The sequence below is a fragment of the Peromyscus californicus genome, unplaced genomic scaffold (assembly GCF_007827085.1).
Source record: "Peromyscus californicus insignis strain IS unplaced genomic scaffold, ASM782708v3 Scaffold_12__1_contigs__length_115047231, whole genome shotgun sequence".
In the NCBI taxonomy this organism is placed as follows: Eukaryota; Metazoa; Chordata; class Mammalia; order Rodentia; family Cricetidae; genus Peromyscus; species Peromyscus californicus.
Window position 1 is genome coordinate 46,663,656 of NW_026294413.1, and position 26,017 is coordinate 46,689,672.

General features: G+C 40.7%; 1 protein-coding gene across 6 annotated transcripts in view; it reads right to left on the reverse strand.

The window, feature by feature from the left end:
- Positions 1-26,017, reverse strand: part of Enox1 (ecto-NOX disulfide-thiol exchanger 1) — a 562,201-nt gene that overhangs the window by 470,890 nt on the left and 65,294 nt on the right. Inside the window, exon 2 of one of the 6 annotated variants that reach the window (XM_052732688.1) lies at positions 21,950-22,093. The exons of the other annotated variants lie outside the window; for them this stretch is intronic. The gene's annotated coding sequence lies outside the window, so the exon portion shown is untranslated. The remainder of the gene's footprint in view (positions 1-21,949; positions 22,094-26,017) is intronic. 6 annotated transcript variants of the gene reach the window in all.

A 26,017-nucleotide genomic window follows, 5' to 3' on the forward strand; every position in this document is an offset into this window, starting at 1 on the left:
ATCCAAGGACCCATGGGAACTTTGTGTATGATAAAAATAGAAAAACTGGGGACAGGAGAGATGGCTCAGCAGACTGGAGAGATGGCTCAGTGGTTAAGAGCACTGGATTCTCTTCCAGAGGACTCAGGTTTGAGTCCCAGCAACCACATGGCAGTTCACAACTGTCTGTAACTCCAGTCCCAGGGGATCAAAAGCCACCTTCTGGCCTGCATGGGCACCAGTTGCACACATGGTGCTCAGACACATATGTAGGCAAAACACCCACAAGCATAAAAATAAATAATTAAAAAAATGGAAAAACTGTGGATTCTAAAATGAGAGTGTTGGGATAAGCATATAGAAAAAATAATTTATGGTCCTTACCAACTATGCCTCTCCCAAATTATTCCAAATAGTTTAATAATCACAGAACTGGAAGAAGATTTAAGGGACAATTTCTATAATCTTAGGGCAAGAAGATTCTCCCCAGGAATGATTTTTCAGTCCAATACTACAGGTCGATACATTTGATTAATTAAGTATCTCTTCAATGGAGGGACTCTTCTAAGTTCAAGTGAAAAGACAACAATCAAATGGGGGGTTGTGCATTTTTGGCACATTGCCTAGTACCTAATTTATATTGAGTTAATCGGCAGAGGGCTAATCTCTGTAATATGTAAAGAGCTCTTGTAAAGCAAAATAAAAACAAACAACAATCCAAAACCTGCTGCTAGAAAAGGTAAGCCAGACGACAAGAAAAGCACACAAATGCCTCTGAATTGCCTGGAAGTATTTAAACTTCAAAATAAAATAAATTCGAACTTGCAATGGTAATTGCGTAGAGAACTAAGGATTGAAGGGTGCTGAAGCGTTAATGAAGGCGAGGCAAAGTGGGCACTATTAAACCCAACCATGGGAAAGTGAACCGATCAAAACCTCTCACAAACAGTTTAAAAGTACTCAGAATCTTTATCATAATTTATCCTAGTAAACAACTTAAGTGTCATCAAGGAGCCAAAAATTATAGTAGCCCTTTGAACAGTAAATCTAGTCATGTTATTTAATAATAATAATATCATATATCCATAAATCAGGGTTAATGATGTATGTTACAAATTTTTCAAAATATGGGTTAAAATAATACAGTTCTATTTTTAAAATAAGTATATTTATATGCTCAGAAGAAAAGGAAAGCCAAAACAAAAACCCTTAGAATATTTAGTAAAATGTATATTATTATCTCTAAAAGGTGGGAATGGGAATCTTTCAAACATTTCTTTCATCACATATCTGAAGTTTATATGATTGTTTTTACAAATAGCATGTATATATTTAGAGAGTGCCCTGGTTGTAAAACAGGATTCCTACGAGATTACAGATGACTTTGCTCAGCCTTTGACAAGTCATTTGATTATAGGTCAGTACAGAAAGGAAAGTCCGTTGAGACAGCCTCTCTCCCAAGATACTCTGTCTCGCCTTGAGCCAACAATTTCAGGAAGGAAAGATGGACAGAGGGACTTATAGTCCCCTACAGCTGCAATGATTTCATCATTCCCAAGCCCCTGACCCACCCCTATAAAGGGTCACAGCCAACTTTTTCCCTGGGGCAGACTCCACAATTTTCCACAGGAAAGAGGGTGTCCATGGCTGTGTATGCTAATAAACACAATCCCATCCATTGAAGGTCAGACTTTGGTCTCTTTCTGCCTTCTAGCTCTACACTGCCTCAGAATTCTAACATTTATAACAAAAATCATTATTAACAGTTACCACTATTTTAAAAAAACACAGAAAGAAGACAAAATCCTGTCTACATATGCATAGATTTAAAGGGACCACATGTCTTTAACTTAATTATAGCAATTGCAAAGTAGGACTCTCCAAGCACATCAACAGGACTACCTAAATTCCTCTCTGAACCAATATTATCAATTTCCTTATCTGAACCATTCTCATGCACAAGACAGTTTACTGCATTTTTGCATGGCTCCAAGAATGGACTTGACTGGGGTAAGGAGGTATTGAAAAAAACGACAGACAGATATACACATAGTCAGAAAGGGGCGGGGTTGGGAGGGGCGTTGGATAATCAGGGCTACTGGAGAAACTTCAGCCTTCAGGAAACTCAGTGTGTTTATTATAGAGTTGAACAGAGAGGCAGGGTTATACATACAGCTGAAAAGGGAAGGCAGGGTTATTATAGACAGATACACAAGGAGACAGGATTTACAGAATACAGCAGGATCAAGGAAACAGTTCAGCTCACCTCAGGAGGAGCAGTCTTTGTAAGGAAACAATCTTCAGGCTGTAAATATCTGGGAGGAGGAAGCTATGGTGGACATTTTCTGCACTCGCTGTCAACACATTTGGTCCCTGGAGGACAGCTCTGCCATCCCTCTGTGCTTGAAGCTGTGGGATTCTTGACATGGCCATGTCCATGTCAATAGCACACATTGACTCAGGACTTCCCTCACTCAGGGTTTTCTTTGCTCCCCACAAAAGGCGGCTTCCATTCTGATTCCAGAGCACAGAATGAATTGCTTTGTATTCTATGGCTGATCAGTTTCATAACACAGGAGGTGACATGGCCCCCTACCACCCCCGACTCTTTTATCTGTTTTATCATCTTTAAAAAAAAATGTGAAGACCTTTTAGGCTGAAAGAGAAATCCATCAAGGAGTCATCAAGATGTGCTGCAAGCCTTGTCCATGTTTCTTGTTGTTTTACGGCTGAGTCACTAATAGTTCTCACAAAAGCAGATGGGCATCAGAAGAACAGGAAAAATGAACCAACCAAAATGTCAACTAACTAAGCTTCAAATTCCACAGATTTGATTGTACAATAGAAACTGAGGCCTACCATTTTAAAAATGGGATTCCATCAACCACAGGAGCAGAGGGAAGCTGGGACTCAGTGACTGGTCGGAGAACAAAAGAAGTAAAAGTTATTTATAGTGACCTTTTAATGTTTACCTTAGAGCTGCTAATCAGATGTAAATTGTCACCCCATGGATATGCATAATCAACTTTATTCCCTTTGCTAATTGAGAAATAGAGCTGTTAATGTCAAGAAACATTTGAAAAATGTACCAAGCTTGCTCAATAGAGCAAGTTCTTTTTAAAAGTCACAGTTTCCATATGGTGAAATCATGGAGATTAGGCTTAGGGGGAAAAAAAGAGAGGGGGAAAAAAAAGAAAACAAAAAAGACTAATTTGTAATAGAGATAGTCTATGAAAAGAAAAACAAAGGACACATTTTAAAAACCCCACATTTAGGAAATTTGACCACTTCTTATATTCAAAATTAACCCCTCATTCCATTTCCTTCACAGCTCCTTGCAGGCTGAGCCTACATGGCCCATCTGACAGGCACCAGCTGAGCAGTCGCTGGCCACGCCCTTCAGTCACTGTGGTCCCCACAGGCAGTCTTTCTGTTAGCAGAAACCTTGGAAGCCCCAGGGTGGGCATCACATGTTAACATGGAAGGTGGGGTCCCCCATTAAGGTTCTCACTCTTCAACAAAATAGTTTGAAAACGGACTCAGAAGGAACTCCACAGACATTTCTTCTAGTATTGGAGAGAAAAACAACAGGGCAGGAAACAAAGAATCCTCTGAGAAGAAGCCCTGCACTTCCTTAGCAGCCACTTGTAAGCAGGGAGGAACTTATGAAAGAGAGAGGAAGCCCAATGTGTCAGGGAACGTGTTCTTACGAAAGCAATAGAAAGCCAGACACTCGGGAGGCAGAGGCAGGCAGATCTCTGTGAGTTCGAGGCCAGATTGGTCTACAAAGCAAGTTCTAGAACAGCCACAAAAGTTACACAGAGAAACCCTATCTTAGAGGGAAAAAAAAAGGAAAGGAAAAAAAGAAAAGCAATAGAAAGAAGAAAAAGAAGTTACAGTTTTCTGATTTAGGATTCAGAAAGGTGGGGAAGCTCTGCAATACTACATGATGGAAGCCCTGCAACCTTCTTAGGAAGGGAACGTACATTACCTCATTAAGAGAATAATTATTCTTCCCATCTTCTTAGCATGGCAGCTTTCCTGAGGGTTGAGCTCTTGGCCAGGTGATTGACAGGCCCAGATGGATTAAACGTTAAGTGAGAAGACAACAGTCTGTAATGTTCTAACCTTTGGAGCAGATTAGAATGTCAGGTCTACACCCAGGGGCAGAAATAGATTCCATTAGGGAGGAGCTTGTCATCAATGATCTTTAACGATTTTTTTTTAACAGCTTGCTCTGGATAATGGGTACCCTAAGATTATGAAGGAGCTGGGCTGAAACTGGGGAACAGACATGCCTGATTTTCACCATAAGAACCCAGAGGTCCCCTTCCGAAGCCAATCACCAAAAGAGATTAGTGCCTGGTCACACTCTCATATGCAGATTCTAAGTAGGGGTGTACATTGTGAGATGTAACAAGGAACTGAGAACCAGAACTCCCTTGTGGGGAGGGGCAAAAATGGCCTGACAACTACTGCTTTCTGGACCCCTGGTCTAAACTGTCTAGCCAGTTTCTCTCCCCTATCTTCTGAGCAACTCTAACTTGGTCTTTTGATTTTCCTTTAAAACTGACCACCAGAGGGTCAATGAGCCATAAAATGGGGATAACAAATTCCCTCAAGTGATATTTCCAGATGGCCATTGTCTTTATAAAACCAGACACCAGCATGGGAATGATTTTTAATTGATAGTTAATTTTAGAGAAGAGGGAGCTGAAACAGAGGCATTGTAAGAGACTACTCTGCCAGTTCTTATTCCAAGACATATCCTATTTGTACCCTTCCTCAGTAACTTGTCAGTGTATAAAAACAACTATCAACTGTTTCAGGATATCTTGTGGTGTTTGCTGGAAAAACCTGCTTCGAGCTGTGGCATGGCTCAGCCCTAGCACATACCTTTAATCCTAGACCTTTCTGCTTACGGTAAATAGGATAAGATAAAAACAACATTCCATAGGTCAACAGGAGGAGCAAGCAACCAGTTGACTGGAAATAGCCATAGAGAGTGGGGGAAAGTCAGGAAATGAGAGAGAGGAGGGGAGAGGGAGGGAGGGAAGGAGGGAGGAAGGGAAAGAGGGAGGCACAGGAAGTAGTAGGGAGGGACATTTGAGTTTGGGGATCCTTTTGGTTTGAGATGGCAGAAGAGAAGATTCTCTTTGTGGGACATAGGTAGAAGAGGGAAGGTCAGCTGGGTGCTCTCTCTGCCTCTCTGAGCTAGCAGGTTTTCACACCTGTATTTGGCTCCCAAGTCTCTATTGGTAAATCAAACAATAGAAAATTAGTTAAAAACAATAATCAACAAAGGGAATAAGAGGTAGTGTATTCTGGAGTCAAATATAAGTGACCACGTCCAAGAACACATATTTAGACTACCCTAAATCCCATGCTCTGACAAATGAACAATTTCATGAAGTTTTTATAATAACAGAAAAAGCAAAATGCCATAAATCAACAAACTTCTCAAATACACTGGTTGGCACATAGGAAGATGGGTCATAGCAAAGACGGTAAATCTCTGCTCTATGGCTCAGGTGATAGTTCAAGACATTTTGGCCTTGGGAATGATGGAAGCTATGGAAGTGTGTGTTCATATATGTCAAGATTTACCTACCAGCCACAAGCAAGGGTATTAGGCCACATACAGAAAGAAACAATAAATGCTCATATAAGGGAATTAAAGATAGCCCAAGATAATTAGTAATTAGTCTCTGGACCTGCAACATTCCAACTTCTCCAAAGTCACTAAAGTTCTAATCAGTAAGTCAGCCTTTGTAGATAAAGCTTCCTTCAGAAACCTCTTGTTAGATGAAATACAGGATTTCTCCCTCATCTTTGACACTCATCAATGTTGATGAAGATTCTTCCCGTTGAAACAGGCTCATTAAAATCCTCCCCTTTACTCTATTGAATTTTGACTTTTTAACATGTTGCAGATAAGAAATGAAATCTACCCTTAAGCATTGACATGACCAGCAAGCAGTCATGTAGAGAACAGAAAACACATGTAGCAGAGGGGGATGTGTGTGAAAAATACTAATGAGCACAATCTACAACACTATTCAAGGCACTAGAAGACAATAATGGGGTTTCATCTTGAACAAGTTCAGACTTCAAACTCATACTATCCCCAGGCACCTGTCAACACAAAAAACACAACTCTCACCCTAAAGAGATAAGAGACCGCTTATTGTGGAGCCAAATATGAGTATGACCCAGGAGCAAAGATCAATGTTACATCAGATACCATGCTCCAACATGGCATTTTTTCATGACAGGTTTACAGTTAAAGAACAAAGAAAAGCTATAAATCAAGGCCCTTTTTAAATACACTGGCTGCACACTGGGCAGGTGGATTATAGCAGGTTATAGATGCTGATGATAGTCTTAGCTTTGGGGCTGGTGGAAGCTAGTGGTCTATTAGTACATTTCAGAAGGATTTATCTAATAGTTGCAAGTAAGATACTGGGTCACAGAGCTTTAATGTAAGGGTATTAAAAGGGATAAAGATAGCCCAGGACAATTTGGCTCAGACCCATAGCATTCCAATTTTCATGAGTTCTAGTACATCCATCAGCCTTCCATCAGTGGAAGCATAACTTTCTTTTTCCTTTTTTCTGGAATCTTTAGTTCCCAGTTCCCCTTTGGAGTGGTTTGAATGAAATGTCTCCCACAGTCTTGGGCATTTGAAAACTTGCTTCCCAGTTGGTGATGTCATTTGGGTAGGCTCAGGAGGTGTGGCTTTGCTGGAGGAGGTGTTTCATTAGAGGCTGGCTCCGACAGTTTAAAGACTCCCACCATTTTGAGTTCTCTGTTCCACTCACACTATTTGAAGATGGGAGCCTCAGCTCCTTCCTCCAGTCGCCATGCTTCATTCTGCCATCGTGGACTCGTATCCTTTGGAAAACACAAGGAAAAAACCCCCTTCCTATAAGTTGCCTTGGTCATGGTCTTTTATCACAGCGATATAAAAGTAGCTAATACATTCCCAATGGCTAAGAATCACATTTTGAGCATGTGGAGGTCTCCCATGGTACTTGGGAAGCTTAGCTTTAGGACCTAATAAAGATGAGGCTAACGAGGCAAGAGAGCAGTCTTTAGGAGTAGCTAGTAAATCCAGTAACAAATAAATCTGTGGATCCCTTTAAATCCATCGGTCATCATGACCCAGGTCTGATCCCTCCAAACCTATATATCTGACATAACATTTATATGTAACATATAAATATACTAGGAGTATTAAACCCAAATTAAAATAAGCAAGAACACAATATGGCTTAAAGAACTAAAGATAATAGATGATGGAAACAGGCAAACCAAAAATTGTAATTTTTTAACTAAATGAATTATATGTTTTCTCCTGTGTCTATAGTTACTAGCACTTTATAAATATCGTACTTGATGTTTGGAGTATTGAAGATAATTTACCCTTAAATTCTAGGTTTTCTTTTGGCCAGTTTGATAGTATAGCTATAACTTCATGAGGAACAGCTAGTTGTAATGTTAGGAAACATTGGGCTTTTATATTCAAATTACTCTATTTTTATTTGTAACTAATAATTTCATTTTATATATTATTTAGCATCACGGTTAAACATAATACTGTGGTGGCAGCAGTTGGTTCAGGAAAGTATATGACATATAATTGCCCATCAGGAATGAAGTTATTAGAAGACAGGGCCTCAGAATTGTGGTCTGGGTTAACTGAGAGCTTAGAAAGAATAACACATGAAGAACAGCATAACAGTCCCTTAAAGTGACAGAGAGGTTTCCTGTTCAAACTTGGACAGGGAGAGAGAAACAGGGAGCTGGCCATAGAGATGGGGCAGAGAAGGCCCTTCAGAGAAAGCCCCTGAACAAAGGAATAGCCCACTAAATCACGGCATTTGATTTATCATATAGCACATCACATAGGACAGAGAACATGGAAGATGTGGGTACTGGTTAGGACTATAAGTCAGGGGCTTCTGTTAGCCATTGCACAGACAGCTTCTTACCTCTCTGTCCCAGGGAGTTGTTGTGGGAACTGGGATTTCTTCAGGTTGTAGAATCTGGTTTCTTAGAGTATCCACTGTCTTAAAGGGGCAGGTTATTATCTAGCAATTATATCAGATTTAGTTTGGGGAATTCAATAGACAAGTCACATTATAGAAGAAATGGGAAAATAACATCGTGTTAGTTTAACTTCCTTTCTAACAAAATTGTCTTTTCCTACGGACCAAATACTGTTAGTGACAGAGACAGAAGCAAAAGGCTCAGTTCTCATTTGCCTTGGAAAACCTTTCAGACAGGTCTGGTTTCTTTCCTGGGAGTTTCGTTTCATACCTGCAGAGCGCTATGTTCACACAGACACATCTAATAGAAGGTATGTGCTCCCTGAAAGGCAACACCGTTAGCAGAACAAGCTTGTCTTTCCAAAAATGGCCCTTACCCAACCACACACTGCAGGAACCTGAGTAAGGTCACTCAACCTTTGGTAACTTTTCTTACTTGTAAAGTATTTCAGCTGACCTAACTGTGACAAGAAGGACTCTATAGTTTAACAAAATATATCCAAACACTTTCTGGTTATTTTCAACGCTCACTTTTTATTCACTTGGCTTATTAGTAAAGGATTTGGATATAATTCAGGTACACATGAATATTCACCCATCCAAGTGTACAATTCAGAGGTTCTGTTTGGTTTTTTTTTTTGTTTATTTGTTTACTATATTTACAAAGTTGAGTTTGGGGCCAACAACAACCATTCCAGCTACCTGAAGAAGCGAGGCTCAGCTGCCTTTTCCAATGTGAAAATTATAAAGACAAGTAATAGTAGAAAATGGGGATGAAATGAATCATTGCACTGGGAGGAAGAAGGCCTAGCAACTTGAAGTCCACCTTCAGGGTAGAGACATGAGCTTAGAAAGGAGGTACTGGGACAGGGAAAGAGGTGTAAATACTTAACAGTCCTGGTCAAGGTGTGAGCTAGGGAAACATTGTCTCAGTCATGGTTCTTCAGGATGGTTCTCAGGAGTCTGTGGCTTTGCTTGAAGGATCAATCCGTTTCCTGTAAAACGAATACTTCTGCTCCAGGGTATTCTCTTCACCTATGGGGGATGGGTGCTCTGTCCTCTGAGCTTTTCTGATTCATAAAATCCAAGATTGGGCATGCTTAGAATAAAAATATATCTCTGTGTTCTCAGTGCTGGTGTGTGTGTGTGTGTGTGTGTGTATGAGAGGGGAGAGGAGGGGAGGAGAGGAGGAGAGACTGGTTCATGTTTTAGTCACTTTTCCTATTGAAGTTGCCAGATACTGAACAAGAAGAAGCAACACCAGCAGGGATGGATTCATTTCGGTTCCGTCCAGCATGATGGAAAGACATGGTTGCAGGAATGCAGGTCTGTTTGCTCATATCTCCATGGACCAGGAAGCAGATAAAGGACATGAAGTAGGGCCAAGTTAAAACCCCAAGGCCTGTCTCCAAAATATTGACCTCTCCTCACTAGGCCCTCACCCCTAGGGTTCCAGAACATTCTTTAAATGCTCTACCAGCTGGAGACCAAGTGTCCAAACCCTTGAGCAGAGCTCTCTGCAACATTTCATATCCAAAGCATAGCAGAGGGGGACACAGGCATTGCTTGGCTGGCACTGGCATGACCCAAACTGAAGGAGGCGAGAAAAACGAAGGCAGAGGTTCCAAGATTTCATTCTGCTCTTAGGCACCTTGTGGGTTCAAGAGAGAAGTCAATGCTTTTTAGCTTGGGCAGCTTTCAAGAGACTGTGACGTTATCATAATATCTGTGCTGGCCACTTTTATGTCAACTTGATAAAAGCTCGAGTCATGTGGGAACAGCGACTCTGAGTTGAGAAAATGCTTCCATAAGATCAGGCTGTAGGCAAACGTGTCGTGCATTTTTTAGTAGTTGCTGTGGGAAGGCCCAGTCCATGGGGGTTGGCTGGGGACTATAAGAGAGCAGACTGAGTATGCCATGGGGAACAATTTGTAAGCAGCACTCCTCCACGGCCTGTGAATCAGTGCCTACCTCCAAGTTTCTGTCCTGTTTGAGTTCTTCCCCTGATCCTCAGTGATGAACCGTGATATGGAACTGTCAGATGAAAAAAGATCCTTTGTTCCTCAAATTGATTTTGGTCATGGACTTTTTCAGAGCAACAGAAACCTAATAAAATATCATCTAATTTCATACAAGTTTCATCATCTTAAAAAAAAATTTCATTAGACATTATTGGCTATGCCAGACCTACAACTCACAAGAGCCAAAACTACTTTTCATGGATTTACATTTTCTAGACATTTCACGTCAATGGAATCATACAACATGGTATCATTTGTTACTGGCTTCTTTTGCTTCAGACCATTGTCTTTAGGATTCATTCATAATGCAATACCTAAGCATTTTTAATATTCAAATAAAATTCTGCTGTATGGATACACCACAGTTTGTCCATTCCTTCATCAAGTAATGAATATTTGGGTGTTCCCACTTTTTCTATTATGGAACAATGAACAGTGCTATTACTATCTGTGAGCAGCTGTTTATGTGGACATGCGTTTTCAGTTCTCTTTGGAACACACCTGGAGGAGAGAACTGCTGGGTAAATGTCAACACTTTTCTAAAGTGTTGGTACCATTTTCTCTGCAATTGGACCTTGCTTCATTTCTCCCCCCTCTGCATTCTGGTTGAGAAGTGCCGCTGAGGAAAAAGGAAGTGCTTATAAAAATATTTGATAAAGAATGGAAATTTTGGCATTCTGTTAATATAAACACAACAAAATAGTTTAGGTGAGTTAAAGAAGCACAGAATTACTGGGATGCTTAGATCAGGGCTATCCATACCCAGATACCAATAATGCCCAGCATTCCTGAAATGATTCAGGAACATCTGGGTGGGGTTCCCTGTGCCAATAAGGGACTCACAAAGGGGTGGGCGGGGGCTCTAATATCTGCATCCCAAGTTCTTTCATTATACCAAGGACAATTCAACAGACATAAAAAATAACTCTGGAATATATTGTAGGGTTTGTTTTGTTCTTTCAAAAAGAGTATTTCCAGCCAGACACATCATAGGGAAATTATTTGAAGGAGCAGAAAACAATTTTACTGGCCCTTAAGTAATAACAAAGTTGTGGAGGGAAAATTAAGGAGGAATTACATTCTGCTTAGGGACTCATTTAAACAAAAAGACACTAAATAAACAAGAATGAAGACTTTTCAAAAGCTACCAGAGTCTGTGATGAATCAACCCCTTTGCCAATGGCTGAGTAGGAAAAGTGAAGAAATTGATGGAATGAAATGTGACTCCAGGTTTTAGGCGTAGAAGATGAGAGAGATGGTTGTGCCATTAACAACATCAAGGTAAAGCCTAGAGGAGATGTTGATAAGAGAGAGGGGTCAACTTTAGACATATATTGAGTTTAAGATATCAGGGGACTTGCAACTGGGGCCCAGTAGGTCAACAAGGCCAATCGGAGCTTCAGAAATGTTTCTCCCAGTGAACGCCATTGCTGACACCTTCAGAGTGATGAAGCCGGAGAAGAAAGCCAGCCTGTTGCAAGACCAACGGCAGCAGACACTCTGTTACAAGACCGACGGCAGCAGGACACTCTGTTACAAGACCGCCGGCAGCAGACACTCTGTTACAAGACCGATGGCAGCAGACACTCTGTTACAAGATCCATGGCAGCAAACACTCTGTTACAAGATCCACGGCAGCAAACACTCTGTTACAAGACCGACAGCAGCGGACACTCTGGCCACCGAGGTTGCAAAGGAGACCAAGTGAGAGAGTGTCAGGACTTAGGAAAACTGATCCAACATTGGGTAAGCCTTGCGAATGGCAAGTGATTATCCAACTACAACGCTCTATGGGACATCATCAACTTAGGCTTAACCAATCTACTTAGTACTGATCTGTAAGAGTTTTAATTTTTTAAATTCCTTTAAAAAGGAATTTCCAGTGAGAAAAGTGAGCCATCTCAGAATAGATCACCTGCTACTAATTCGGAAGCTGAGTGGCATCCACCCCAGGTCTACTCCAGGGCCAAGTTAGTGCGAAGGCATGAAGTTCTAGGAAGGATCTAGTACACATCAAGATGAACAGATTGTTGGGCTCTGAGGAACAATCAGAACCCAACCACCCCTTTCTCTGCACCCGGCCTATGGAGGCATGACTGATGTGGACTCTCATATGCTACAGTAGATGGAACATCCATTGTTCTTCCTGTCCTCTCCAGAAAGGCTCAGAGCTGAAAGGAATTGAGCTTGTGGGGTGGAGGAAGGCAAAGATGGATCCCCAAAGAACACCTACATCGGGAAGAGTAAGAAGAGGGAGAAAGAAACAAGAAGAGGAAATATATCCGAACAGCATTGAGCGTTAGGAGGAGTAACTGGAGCACAACAGAAGTAGAGGATGGAGAAGAATGAGAGAAACCACTAGGCAATCCTTTCCACCTCACTGGTTTTCACTAACATTTTCACTTAACTGTATCTAACAATGATGCTCGGTCACAAGGAAAGCTTTGCTTGTTAGTCCCAAGTTCCCTTATTTTTGTAACCTTATGAATGACACATTCTTCATAAATAACATCAGAAAGTAACAGTTAACTTAGATCTAAAAAGTATTATTAAAAACAAGGAAAACACCAGTTATATGAAACTGGAAACAAATTTCCAAAGACTACAATTCTTAGTGTAATCAGAAAAATAGCAAAGAACATCATAACAAAAATGTGAGACTCGATGGTTATGAAACAGTATGAGCTCAAATTCAAACAATTTAAATTATTTAAAGGAATCCTTTTAGGGGGTCTGAAATAGCCAGACTACTTGTAGCCCTGACTGGCCTTGAACTCACTGTGGAGCACACATTTACAATTCCTTGGCCTCCACTTACAGAATTCTGCGATCACAGATGTGTACAAACCATGCAGGGCTCTCAAAAGGCATCTGTTAGAATACCAAAATGCTGAAGTTTAATAGAAATAAAGCACCACAGCTATGAATAGTTGTTTCCTCCTCATATTTTATTGAGGGAAAAGTAAGAGCAAAAACCATCTTAACACCATGATCAAAGATAGAATGCTTCAATCAACACTAGACTTTTCACGAATCTGGAACGGCTGCAAACTGCTAGCAGCACATGTCTAGTCTTTGCACACTTCATGAAAGATATATTTGTTCCAAACAACATGTCTCCTAACAGTCCTGCTGTGGGAAGAACATGAGTCACGGAGGCGTGGAAGTTCTTCCTGTAGTTGCAACCTTAGGCGAAGTGCACAGCTTCCAGCCATACACTTGTCCGCAGCCTGTGAGAAGAACAAGCTCACAGCTGAAACAGCAAGCATTGCTTCGGTACTTTGAGGTCTGGCATCCATCATTTCAGATACAGGAGCAAAGAGCTCAGACTAGGTGCTGGCTGCCATGGGATGTGGGCAGCAACAGCAAAATAACCCCTCCTGAAGCCTGTAGAGAGACTGGGACAAATATCACAAACCTTATCAAGGCTGAAAAATCCCAGCAGGGGGTCCAGCAAGATGATTCAGCCAGGAAAGGCACTTATCACAAAACCTGACTCCCTGAGTTTGATCCAAGAAACCCATATGACGAAAGGAGAGAGCCAACTCCCACAAGCTGCCCTTCGATCTCAACAATGAATGCCATGGCAAACATGCATGTGTACGTACACACATACAACAAATAAATAAATGGACTTTCTTTTACTTCCAGTAAGGAGGCTGGGGAGATAGCTTAGTGAACAAAATACTTGTCACGCAAGCACAAGGACCTGAGTTCGGTCCCCAGAATCTATTTGAAAAGCTAGGTACCACATGCTTGTAAACCCAGCACCTGGGAGGTCGACATAAGCAGATTTCTGGTGCTCACTGACCAATCCACTGAGTCTTATTGGTAAAGTCCATGTCCCAGTGAGATGCCTTGGTCTAAAAAAAAAAAAAAAAGTGAATGTCCCCTGAAAAATGACACCCAATGGTTGCCCTCTGTCCTACTCATGCATATGTATAGTGTTTACAGTGTGCACCATGACCCCTCTGACATACATACAAATCCCAGGAAATAATCACCTACAGGGTCACACAGGCTTCTTCAGAACATGTTGTGGGAAGCTGGGTGGCCCCTAATGGAATACTGGAGTGTCATTATAGAATTGAGAGAGAGGGGGGAAAAAAGATGTTCCCCCAGAGAACAATCCACAGTCACAAAGATCACTTTCCTTGCCCACAGCAACTTCTGATTCAGTTCACAAAATCTGAACTGAAGTGTGGGCTATACAGACGGTACCCCTACCCACCCGCACACACTGCACAGGCTGGGTAAAGGGCACAGAGAGCTGGTTTTTCATAGGATGGGGAAAATGTCCCCACACAACAACAATGGCTGGAGAGGGGCTCCAGAGTGTTCTTAAAGTTACTCCTTTTCTGAATACTAAGGAAATTTCTCAGGCCTTTTGGATGCAATGAAAACTAGTTTTGAGAGATAAGATATTAAACCATTTCCAAAGGGACTCCGAACACTGGAGATTATTTACTTTGCTGTAATTACTCTGCACACAGGGAGATTAGCCCTCAAATGCTATTGAGTTTGCATATAGAGATTGCAAGAACAAAGGAAATGGTTCAGATCTTGACTACTTAGGCTTTGAAGTCTACGATGCTGCTAAGGATTGAACACAGACAGGTGCATGCCTAGAGAGAAGAGTTGTTACCAATGGCAGCAATCGTTCCTAAGTCTGAACTCTCTCCCCCAATCCTTTGTTTATAGAAAGGATCTGGATTCTTTTTTTTTTTTTTTTTTTGGTTTTTCGAGACAGGGTTTCTCTGTGTAGCTTTGCGCCTTTCCTGGAACTCACTTGGTAGCCCAGGCTGGCCTTGAACTCACAGAGATCTGCCTGCCTCTGCCTCCCGAGTGCTGGGATTAAAGGCGTGTGCCACCACCGCCCGGCTAGGATCTGGATTCTTATTAAAACCATTACTAAATGAGAATGCATTTATACATTCACAGATGAATTGTAGTTTAAGTATCAGATTCCAAGGAAGACAGCCAGGCAGTTCACAAGTGCATCTAACTAGCAACAGAAGAACTGAAGGGTTTTGGATTCCATGAACAATCTTTTAGAAGAGACTGGTGGAACTGTGGAAACTTATTATTGAATGGACAGTCTAGGGGGGTTTCAAGATTATTTGTATATGACTTAAACAGAGATAGAATTTATTCCTAGAAAATATCCTCCACATGAAGGCTTCTGATCTTCAGATTATGCCCTGGCTTATTAACTCTTACTTGAGATTAAGTGACAATGTCCGTATATGTTTCTAAATATTTTATTTGGAGACAACTATCAATTCAAGGGAAGTTGCAAAAAATAATACAGATGTTCTGTACACTTTGTCCAATCTGCCTCCATGATGCCATCTTACATAGTTCCCAAGTCCTGGAAAATATATTGGCATGATATTCATACATAGGTTTTAGGTCTTATTCAAATTTTATCAGTATTAGCATAGTGTATGTATACACAGACACATGTAGTTTCACCCAGTGAATGGACTCTTATAACCACCATTATAATCCACTGAATTCTTCCATCCTTACCAAGGAATCCCCATACACTACTTACCCCATCCTATCCCTACCATTCATCTGTTCTAGATCTCTGTAATTCTATCATTTCAAAAATAAGTGGAATCATTCACTATGAAATTTACTGAGACTTGATCTTTTCACTTGGTCTAACTCTCTTTAGATGTTTGTGTGTGTGTGTGTGTGTGTGTGTGTGTGTGTGTGTGTGTGTGTGTGTAGATAGATTAGTATGTAGATAGATAGATAGATAGATAGATAGATAGATAGATAGATAGATAGATAGACTGACTAGGTGGATAGATAGATAGACAGACAGATAGATAGACTGATTAGGTGGAGATAGATAGATAGATAGATAGATAGCACTCATTCATTTATGCTCTTCTTACTACTGATATTGATATCAAATATTGCTATCATTTTGATCACCATAATACAAAAGTATATAGAACTCTTAAAGGATGGATAATAATATCCTTTGTAAGTTCCAAACCAATTAAGCCAGGCACCAGGGAATGAAGTTATGAGTGCTTTATTTATCATTCCAGCTCCTGAGAGGAGAGCTTTTTATCCGATGCTAAAATAGTTGGCTAATGATTTTTCTTAGGCTCAGCCTTACTCACTAGCATAGGCAGGAGACTACTGACCAGCAGACTTGGAGGTCTAGAATGTGATCTCATGTGATGCTTTGGTCTGTATGAGCCTGCACACCCACCAACTTCATAAGGTGAAACAGTATTAAGAGGTAGTGATTAATGAAACTCCTTCACCCGTTGTGCATGTGAGAACAAAGAGAAGGTAGCATCTATGTGGAACAGGCCCTCGCCAGATACTAAAGGCGCTACTGTCAACCATACAAGGTCTAGCCTCATAACTGTGAGCAACAAATTTCTGTTGCCATAAATTACCCAGGCCAAGGTATTTTGCTACAATAGCAGAAATTGCCTATGACAGATAACTGAAGACCCTGAGGAGGTATTAGGGGTGAGGCAGAGAAGTATGTAGTGTTCTTTCCACATGCCCCCTTTGCTGGACATGGTGTAGAGTCCCTCCCCTACAGAGGCACAAGTGGAATACCTACTTCATCCAACCCTCCAGCCTTTTCTCGTTTAGCCCACACTTTGCCATTGCCTGCCCTCTTCAATGCTGAGTAAGAAGGAGTACGGCCAACCCCCTGAATGGACGTGACTTCTGAGGCCATAAACACAGGCAGCTCCAGAACAATGCTTGGCCATTTCTTTAGGACTCTTGGAGGATATCAGATCATCTGTCTTCTTCCTCTCTATTGTCAGATGTTCCATAATGAACCTATTCCTGAGTTCTATAGAAAAATCTAAGTAATCTTTCCAGATAGATTTTTACTGAGCAGCTGACCAATATTAAGGCAAAATACATAGCAAACAGATGATAGAATCAGAGTTGAGAGAACTTGTTTTAAATTCTACATTAACACTTAGATTTATTTTCCCCTAATGTCCATGAAAAAAAGGATCACTATAAAACAACAACAACTACTAAACACTGTCACCACTTTTCTATTAGCCTTCCTTTAAAGTGATTTCTTTATTAGGTTCACACCTTCCATTTTTGACAGCAAGCCTGAGTCCAGTGGAGTGTATTTTAAAATAAACATTATCCAATATTTAACAAAATGGTAACTAAAATAAGCCTCCCAACTCATGCTCAAACTTTAAAATATTGTCTTTTATAACAAAAAAACTAAAATTCTAAAATGCCAAGATGGTACAGATAGCGAGATATCAGAGACTAGGTGGTTTTTCTTGATAAGGAAGGTTGTAGATAATAATTGAATGAAGTTACTAACAGAGACATGATAAATGGTAAGATTATCTTAAATGAGGGAGGATCATATAAAATATTAAATGGAATGAATGAATGTTTTTTAAGCAAAAGTAAATCTTGTGAATTCAAAGGAAATTAGAAAAGAGAAAAAAGAAAAACAAAACAAAAAAACGAGCAGTAAATAGAAAGTAGTCCTAAGATGACATTATCCCAAATGAGAACAGAAGGGACCACCAAAAACCAAATCAAAGGGCTGCACTCTTAAGGAAAAACTCCAATAGTGACACTGACTATACACGGACTATAGTTATACCACAACTCTACAACAAAGATGGTTATACTATATAATACAGCGGCCAACTACACAGTCTGAAAAGTAAACTTCAGGTGACTCAAGACAGAAGGAAGAGTTTATTTTTATATCTCTCTATATAAATATAACATTATACATAACATATAATATATATATTCATTCACACATATGAATGCCAGGAAATAAACCAAACTAGATGTCCACCAACAGATGAACCAGGACACATACACACAATGAAACGTTCTGAAGCCATAAAGAAAATGAGATGAAATATGTGCATGAAAATGGATGCAACTGGAAATCATGTTAAACAAAGTACTGAGGAAGACAACCAACAGGACTGTTTTCCCTCAGATGCAGCAGCTACATTTAAAATGATGTTTGTGTGTTTACATGTGTATTTATGTGTGTGTTTACATGTGTATTTACATGTACGTGTTTATATGTGTATTTACATGTACATGTTTATATGTGTACTTATGTGTGTGTTTATATGTGTATTTACATGTGTGTGTTTATATGTGTATTTATGTGTGGGTGTTTGTTAGACACAGAACTAGAAAAGAATAACAGGAATGTAGGAAGCAATCTTAAGAGAGGCGGGAAATAGAGTAACAGAATATATACAATAGGAAGGTAAAAAGAGGAGGAGAGGTAAACACTTGGAGGGGGAGTAGGTGAGGGAGTGGGGGTCATACATGACACACAAGGACAAAGATGCAATGATGAAACCACTACTTTACATTCTAACTAAAAATTAATGAAAAGATTAAAACAAACATTAATTCATAAAAAAGAAAAAGAATGTGGCTAGGAGAATACTTGAAGAAGGCAGACTTCAACAAATGAGTAATTCCAGAAAGAAATGAATGTACTTTACAATGACAGAGCCATTATGTAAGTGAAAAGACCATTTCCTTAACGCAGCATCCCATCCAGAATGTCTGCTCCCAAGAGTGTGATTTACACTAAAAACTGGCAAGAGTAAGGTTTAAACATTCCTTTCTTGGGAAGTGACAATGCAATATGGCCACAGCTAATCATAACAACATTAATGTTAAGTAGCTTGGCTGGGGTTGACAGCCTGGGAGGTCACTAAGGGTGGACTTCTCGTGGTCAGCTTTGGGCCTTGCCTTCCACTTCCCTAGCAACACCAGGAAGGAATCTATCACAACTGTCCCTCCTTGGGATCTCAAGAACCGTAAGAAAAGGTGGAGGTGGCTGGACTCTGTTGAGCCATTAAAGGAAAACTAGCATCTCCTGGTCAAAGGAGTGATATCTGTGTTCTGTCTTTTGGCTCTGTGCAGAAACACGACATTCTGATCTATTCCAAAATTTTAGCATTAAATGCCATTGTCTTCTCTTCCTCTCTCAAGAGTGAATCCAACTGGGCTTGCCAAGCACTCCTCCTTGAGATCACTCCACAGGATGGAAAGTTGATTCACCTGGAAAAATGCTAAAGAGATGGGAAGAATAATTATCCCCTCATAAGGTTATACTTAGACTTTCCAGAAAGCACTTCCTTCCTGCAGTTGTTTACGGAGCTCCCACTGGGCAGCACAGCCCTGAGGCTGCCTATTTTTTTCTGAGTTCTACCTCAAAAAGCGCAACTTTTTCTTTCCCTTCTTTCTGTTTCTTTTTTAGATACTGGCCAAAAACCTAAGCCTATTTTCCTTGACACTTAAGGCTTTCTCACTTTCTTGTCTAAAGACACACCCAGCCATAAACACACCCCTTTCTACAGCTGCTTGCCAACCTCCATTGAAGACTATCCCTGTTTTCTTAAACCCTAACTCAAAACACACAGCTCCCTCTTCCTCTTCTCCATGTCCCTTTCTACAAGCTGCACAAATTTACACCTCGCCTGCTCTGTTGTTTTTCTTTCAAACTCTAATAAAATAGTCATCAAGCTTCCTTCTGAGTCCATTCTTAATTCTCTTATTAATGAGACTAAGAACCTCAAAGGCAAACCGACTCCCCCAATAACATTATCTGCTAAGTTTAACCTAAATGTGTAGAATATTAAACTTAGAGCAAAGCAGAACTGATCTAAGAAATATACTTGTCAAGCACACTTAAAAATATTCCTTGGTAGCTTATCTTCCACTCGAGAACAATAGTCCCTGACCCTTGCTCATGCAGGCAACTCAAATTCAATGGATCTCTCTCACACATACAAAGAAAAGACATGAAAGCAATTACAGGGTGGGCATGGAAAGAAGGCATTTGTTGGTAGACGAGAGGATAATGGAGGTGGAGGGATTTGATCAAAGAATATTATATATATGCAATTATAACTGAATAAATTTAGAAATGCTTTCCATTAAATATCTCTGTGTGTGTGTGTAAGAGAGAGAGAGAAAGAGAGAGAGAGACAGACAGAGACAGAGAGATAGAGAGACAGAGAGAGAGAGACAGAGAGAGAGAGCACTGTGAGTACCTGTGGAGGTCAAGAGATGGCACACCATCGCCTGACACTGGACTTACAGGCATTGTAAGCCAGCTGACACAGGGCTAGGACCAAACGTGGGTCTTCTGCATGAGAAGCAAGGATGCTTAAGCACTCTGCCCTCTCCAGTTCCAACACAAAAGAACTTTTAAAGAATCCCAGCCCTCCTCGGGAGGCAGAACCAGGTGGATCTCTGTGAGTTCAAGGCCAGCCTGGTCTACAGAGCGAGATCCAGGACAGGCTCCAAAACAACACAGAGAGACCCTGTCTCAAAAAACAAAAAATAAATAAATAATAAATAAATGTATTAGTTTAAGAAGAAAATTTTAATAGATCATATATTTGAACATAAAAGTTAATAAGAGATTCAAATCAAATAAAATATTATCTGTTCATAAATCATTTAAATAAATCAGTAACATAGTGTAGAAATGTAATCCAATATGCCAAATATTGGGAAATTGAGCAATATTTTTCTAAATCCACCTGTGCATTCAAAAAGAAATCATAAGCCAAAGTTAAAAATAGAACTGAGCCGGGCGGTGGTGGCGCACGCCTTTAATCCCAGCACTCGGGAGGCAGAGCCAGGCGGATCTCTGTGAGTTCGAGGCCAGCCTGGTCTCCAAAGCGAGTTCCAGGAAAGGCGCAAAGCTACACAGAGAAACCCTGTCTCGAAAAACCAAAAAAAAAAAAAAAAAAAATAGAACTGAATACTAATAATATATTAAAGTTTGTCAAAACACTTTATAAAGTAATGATTAGAAGAAGTTTGGAAGACTTATATTAAGGAATAAAAAAGGCTTAATGTCAATGATCTATGCTGTCAACCTAAGGAGAAAGGAAGGTTTAATAAAGTAGAAAAAAGTGAAATAGAAAAAAGACAAACAATAATAAATGTCAGCAAACCCAATCTTGATTCTCATAAATAAATCAAAAAGAGGAAAAAGCATGATCCAGCAATTCTGTTACTGCCCTAATACCCAAGTATGGTACCTGCCTTATAAGAAAAGAAAACTGTAAACCAATATAATTCACAGACAAAGATACAAGAATTCCTAAGAAACCATTTGCAAAACAAGACTAGCAAATAAAATTAAAAATAGTACCCCATGGATATAGTGTTTAACCCAAAATGCAAGGCTATTTCAACATTCTAAACGTAAAAGATTATGTTAATATATACTGACAAAATCATGAATGGGAAAAATACATCTGCAAAGAACACAGGTGTGGAAAGGACATGGGACCCAAATGAACACATGATTAAAAAAAACAACCAACAAAAATCTCCCAGTACTGGAAACAAAACGAAGTCTAATAAAACCCATCTATGTCCTATGGATGTCCTACCCTAATGCTAGCATACTACACACACTTCTATGGTCAGAAAGGATTCTCTTTTCCCACTTCTCCTTGGTGACATAGTCATCACAGTGTAAGAGAACAATGGAAGAAGTAAATTTATTTTTGGCTGTTCCTTTTCTCTGTCCACAAAACCAGGGTTCCCACACATGCATAAAATTTATTCAGTGGGGCTGGAGAGATGGCTCAGAGGTTCAGAGTATTGCTGCCCTTCCAGAGGACCTGAGTTCAATTCCTAGCAACCACATGGTGGCTCACAACCATCTATAATGAGATCTGATGCCCTCTTCTGGCATGCAGAAATATATGCAGACAGAACACTGTATATGAGAGAGAGAGAGAGAGAGAGAGAGAGAGAGAGAGAGAGAGAGAGACAGACAGACAGACAGACATCTTTTTAAAATGTATTTAGTAAAGCTAGATAATATAAAAATCAAGACAGATAGCTCACCTTGCAGTTTCCCAACTCTAAAATGGTCCAATAGCAATGAGCACTCAGGACAAACAGGACTTTGGATTTGGTTCTTTTTTCCAAGTTCCTTATTGGGCAGGGCAGTAGCAAGCCTGGGTTCCAATCGCCCACATGATCAATGCTCTGAAGGGGAGGAGGGGAAGTGCATACTCAAATAGTTCCTACTTACAATGTTATGAAGACATGACTCTCATAAATTGGCAAGCATCTGTACAGAAAAGTCATGTCTATGTCTATATACCACCAAGTAATAACAATATATCTGAAAGAATACTACTTCTAACAGCATTTTCAAATGTTAAATGGAAAAAAGTGTAACAAACATGAAAGACCCCTCTTTTTCAAACTGTAAAATGCTACAGAAAATGAAGATGTAAGTGATGGCCCATATACCTGATGATGAAATAGAAATATTAATATTATTCAAGTGGATGCTTCCCCAATGAAATTATCAACATAATTTCCACAAAAACTGACATGACACTAACTTCTTGTCATACAAAAATATGAATAATCTAGTTACCAAAACAATCCTGAAAAAGAACAAAGTTGAAGGATTTTTATAGGATTCTATTCAAAATTTAGCAAAAAGCTATACTACCAAAGAAATGTACAATTCATGTGTTTGAATTGTCATTGTGGGATGTCTTTCTGTATGCTGTGAATATGTGTTGCTCTGATAAATAAAGCTGCATTGGCCTATGGCAGGGCAGGATGGAGTCAGGCAGGAAAATTCAAGAGAGATAATGGGAGGAGAAAGGAGAGTGGGGCAGACACTGTTAGCCGCTGCCAGGAGAAGCAAGATGTAAAAGTACCGGTAAGCCACAAGCCATGTGGCAAAGTATAGATTTATAGAAATGGGTTAATTTAAGATGTAATAGCTAGCTAGTGAGAAGTCTGAGCCATTAGGCCATATAGTTTGAAAATAATATAAGCCTCTGTGTGTTTATTTGGGACCAAGTGGCTGCAGAACGCTCTTGGGAGAGATTCGTCCCGACTGCAGGGCCCAAGCAGGACACAGGAAAACTTTCAGCTACAAATCGTAATATTCAAAGCAATCATGGTGGGAAGTGAGACCATGGAGGAGGCATTTACTGGGCTGATGCCACTATAAAAAGGGCTTGCAGGTTCACTCTCTCACGCATGCCCCAACTTCCATGTGAGCCCTCACTACATGCCAGAGCCATGATCATGGACTCCCCAGCCTCTACGCTTGTGAGAAGTGTTTCCTCATTATAAATTACTCAGAGCTAGATATTTTGCCACCACAGCACGAATGGATTAAGTCCAAACTAGTTCCACAGAAGTAGGGTGTAGCTATAACAATGAAAAAAAAAATGTGGAAGCAGCTTTGGAAGCTGACAACAGGCAGAGGCCAGAATAGTTTTGAAGTGAATACTGAGGAAATCCAGGATTGCTCTGAGTCAGGCATCTGGGGTGATGCTGGTGAGATGGGTCAGAAGACAAGGATTTCCAGTACAAGTCCTTAGTCATCCTAGGGCTTCCCCAAGTGATGGTGGGAATCTGACAGAAATATGAAGAGATCACTCCTCAGAAGGAATGAAGGTTAAGTATTGGGAACTGGAGGAAGAGGCAAACTTGCTACGGTGCAGCAAAGAACTTGGCTGAGTTCCCTTGGTGTCCTAAGACTTCGGGGAAGGCAGAATTTAAAGTAGTGGACTAGGAGAGTTGGCTGAAGAAATCTCTAATCAGCAAAGCATTCGAGATAGGTGCTGTGTTGTTTCTTACAGCAAAATTTTAGACCATAGAAATGATTTAAAGATGGTATTAACAGAAATAGAAGGAGAAGATAAAAGTTTAGACGTTCTCAGCGAGGCCATGTAAGCAATAAGGCCTAATGCTAGGGAAGAAAAATCAAGTGTGTATCCAAGCAACCATTGGGTAAATGGGTTAACACAGATAGAAGAAACCATACCCAATTCAGCAGGACAATGGGAGATGGGCTGGCAAATATTTTAGAGTTCACTATGAGGGGCTGTCATGCCCATCCTGAGTCTGGGGAGCTAAGGCTTGGGGAGCAGGACAGTCTCAGAGGAGGAGTTCAGGGAATGTATGGGGGTTTAGGGCTCTTTGCTCAGGGCTGCCACATTCCAGCACTGTACTCCTTGGATGTCCCAAATGTGGTTCCAGTGGGCCATGTGGAATCTTGGCAGCTGCCCCAAAGGGCTTTAACTGGCAGGCCTTGGCAGAATCTTGAGGTGCTAATTTACAGGAGCTATTGTGCAAGAGTTACCCCCAAAACCCCCAAACATGGAGCTAGCAGTATGCAATGTCAGCCTTGAAAAGCTGAAGACAAAGAATTTCAGTGTGAAAACTCAAGTGGGGGCTGCACTTAACAGACCTGGGGCAGAGGGGGATGAATCCTCAGCCCAGTGGGTCTGGAAGGCAGGAAACAAACGCCAAGCCAAGATTATTCCCAGGTTTAAGGCTTACAAAGGATCTGCATTCCTTTACTCCTCTTTTCTATGTCCCCTTGTCAGAAGGCAATGTCAAATGCAAGCCCATCCTTCCATTGTATTTCAGAAGCATGTGACCTCTGGGCTCACAGCCTCACAGCTGCAGGGAAATTTGATGCTTGAAGAAGTTAAGAGACTGAAGCCAAGGGATAGAATGACAGGAGGAGGAGGAGGAGGAGGAGGAGGAGGAGGAGGAGGAGGAGGAGGAGGAGGAGGAGGAGGAGATGAATCTGGGGCTCTGGGTCAAAAGTTATGGTCTGAATTTGTTCCCATCAAATTCATATACTATATATTTCAGCTCCAGGGCCATGAACTTGGGAGGCAGGGCCTCCTCTAGGGTGATGTTTAGATGTTGAGCTTTGTCCTCAGGACAAGATCAATGCCAGATAAAAGTTTCCACAAAGGTTCCTAAGCCTTTTAAAAGGAAGACCCCCATTTCATAAAGAACTATTTTCATATTTCGCATTGAGTTGTAGCATTACACACACACACACACACACACACACACACACACTCTCATGAGTTTCATTTTCTGAGACTCTGTCTTGCTCTCTAGCTGCCCGGGTGTCTACCACAGAGCTGAGTGGCTAATGTGCCTGACTTCTTCCTGTCTTAGAGATCACGATGCAGTGGCTCCAGGGCTGAGAGATACAGAACTCATGGGTAAAAAGAGGGGATATCATAAATGTACCAAGCTATAAGGTACTCACAGACAAGCCTAGTGATAAAGGCCCCACACTGACACAAAAATACAAAGAAGCAACCACCAGAGCCTAATGTAGCTTACTAAGAATGGATGATCCCCGTCATGGAAACAAAGCAAGCAGCACCCTCTGGGACCAGCCAAAATACCAAAGTCCTTACTGTTTTTGGCCACGGAGTTTGCCACCTAATAAACTATACTGCCCAATTTGAAGCCTATCCAGTTGAATAAGCTAACTGTGGCCTCCTCTCTTAGGCTGGCAGAGAACATGTCAGAACTCATATCCTGCTTCTGAGACCTGAGGGCAACATTCCCAAGTTCAGGTATAAGGAAAAGAACATGTGGCATGTATGCCTAATCTTCTCCTCAAGGCGACACACTTGAAAAGAGAAATCAAGATTTATCTCTCTAACTGTAATCATTCCAAGAGCAAGACTGAGAATTAATAGTGTTTCATTTTGGGGGGAAATTGTCTAAAGTTAATATAAATTACATACGCTATTATTGAAAAATCACACATATAAATCTGATGTTTCTCTCAGGATTGTGTTTGCAGATTTATAGACCCTATGCAATATAAATGAGAATGAGGAAGCAACGATCTTATTCACTATTCTCACGCTGCACACGGCAAGAGATCTATATCCACACCACGTTCTCTCTGCTCAGGCTACTCTGGACTGCAGCTGCTCTCTGAACTACCAGGTTCTGTCCTACCATCCCTCAGGGGCACAGCACAGGTTTCCTCTCATATGGAAGCCCTTTCAATGCCCCTCCTTATGAGCGATCTCCCTTACCGCCTGCTCAAACATCACCCTCACCTCCACACTCTCGCAGGTGTTCACGCCCTTTGCTATGGCTCAGCTC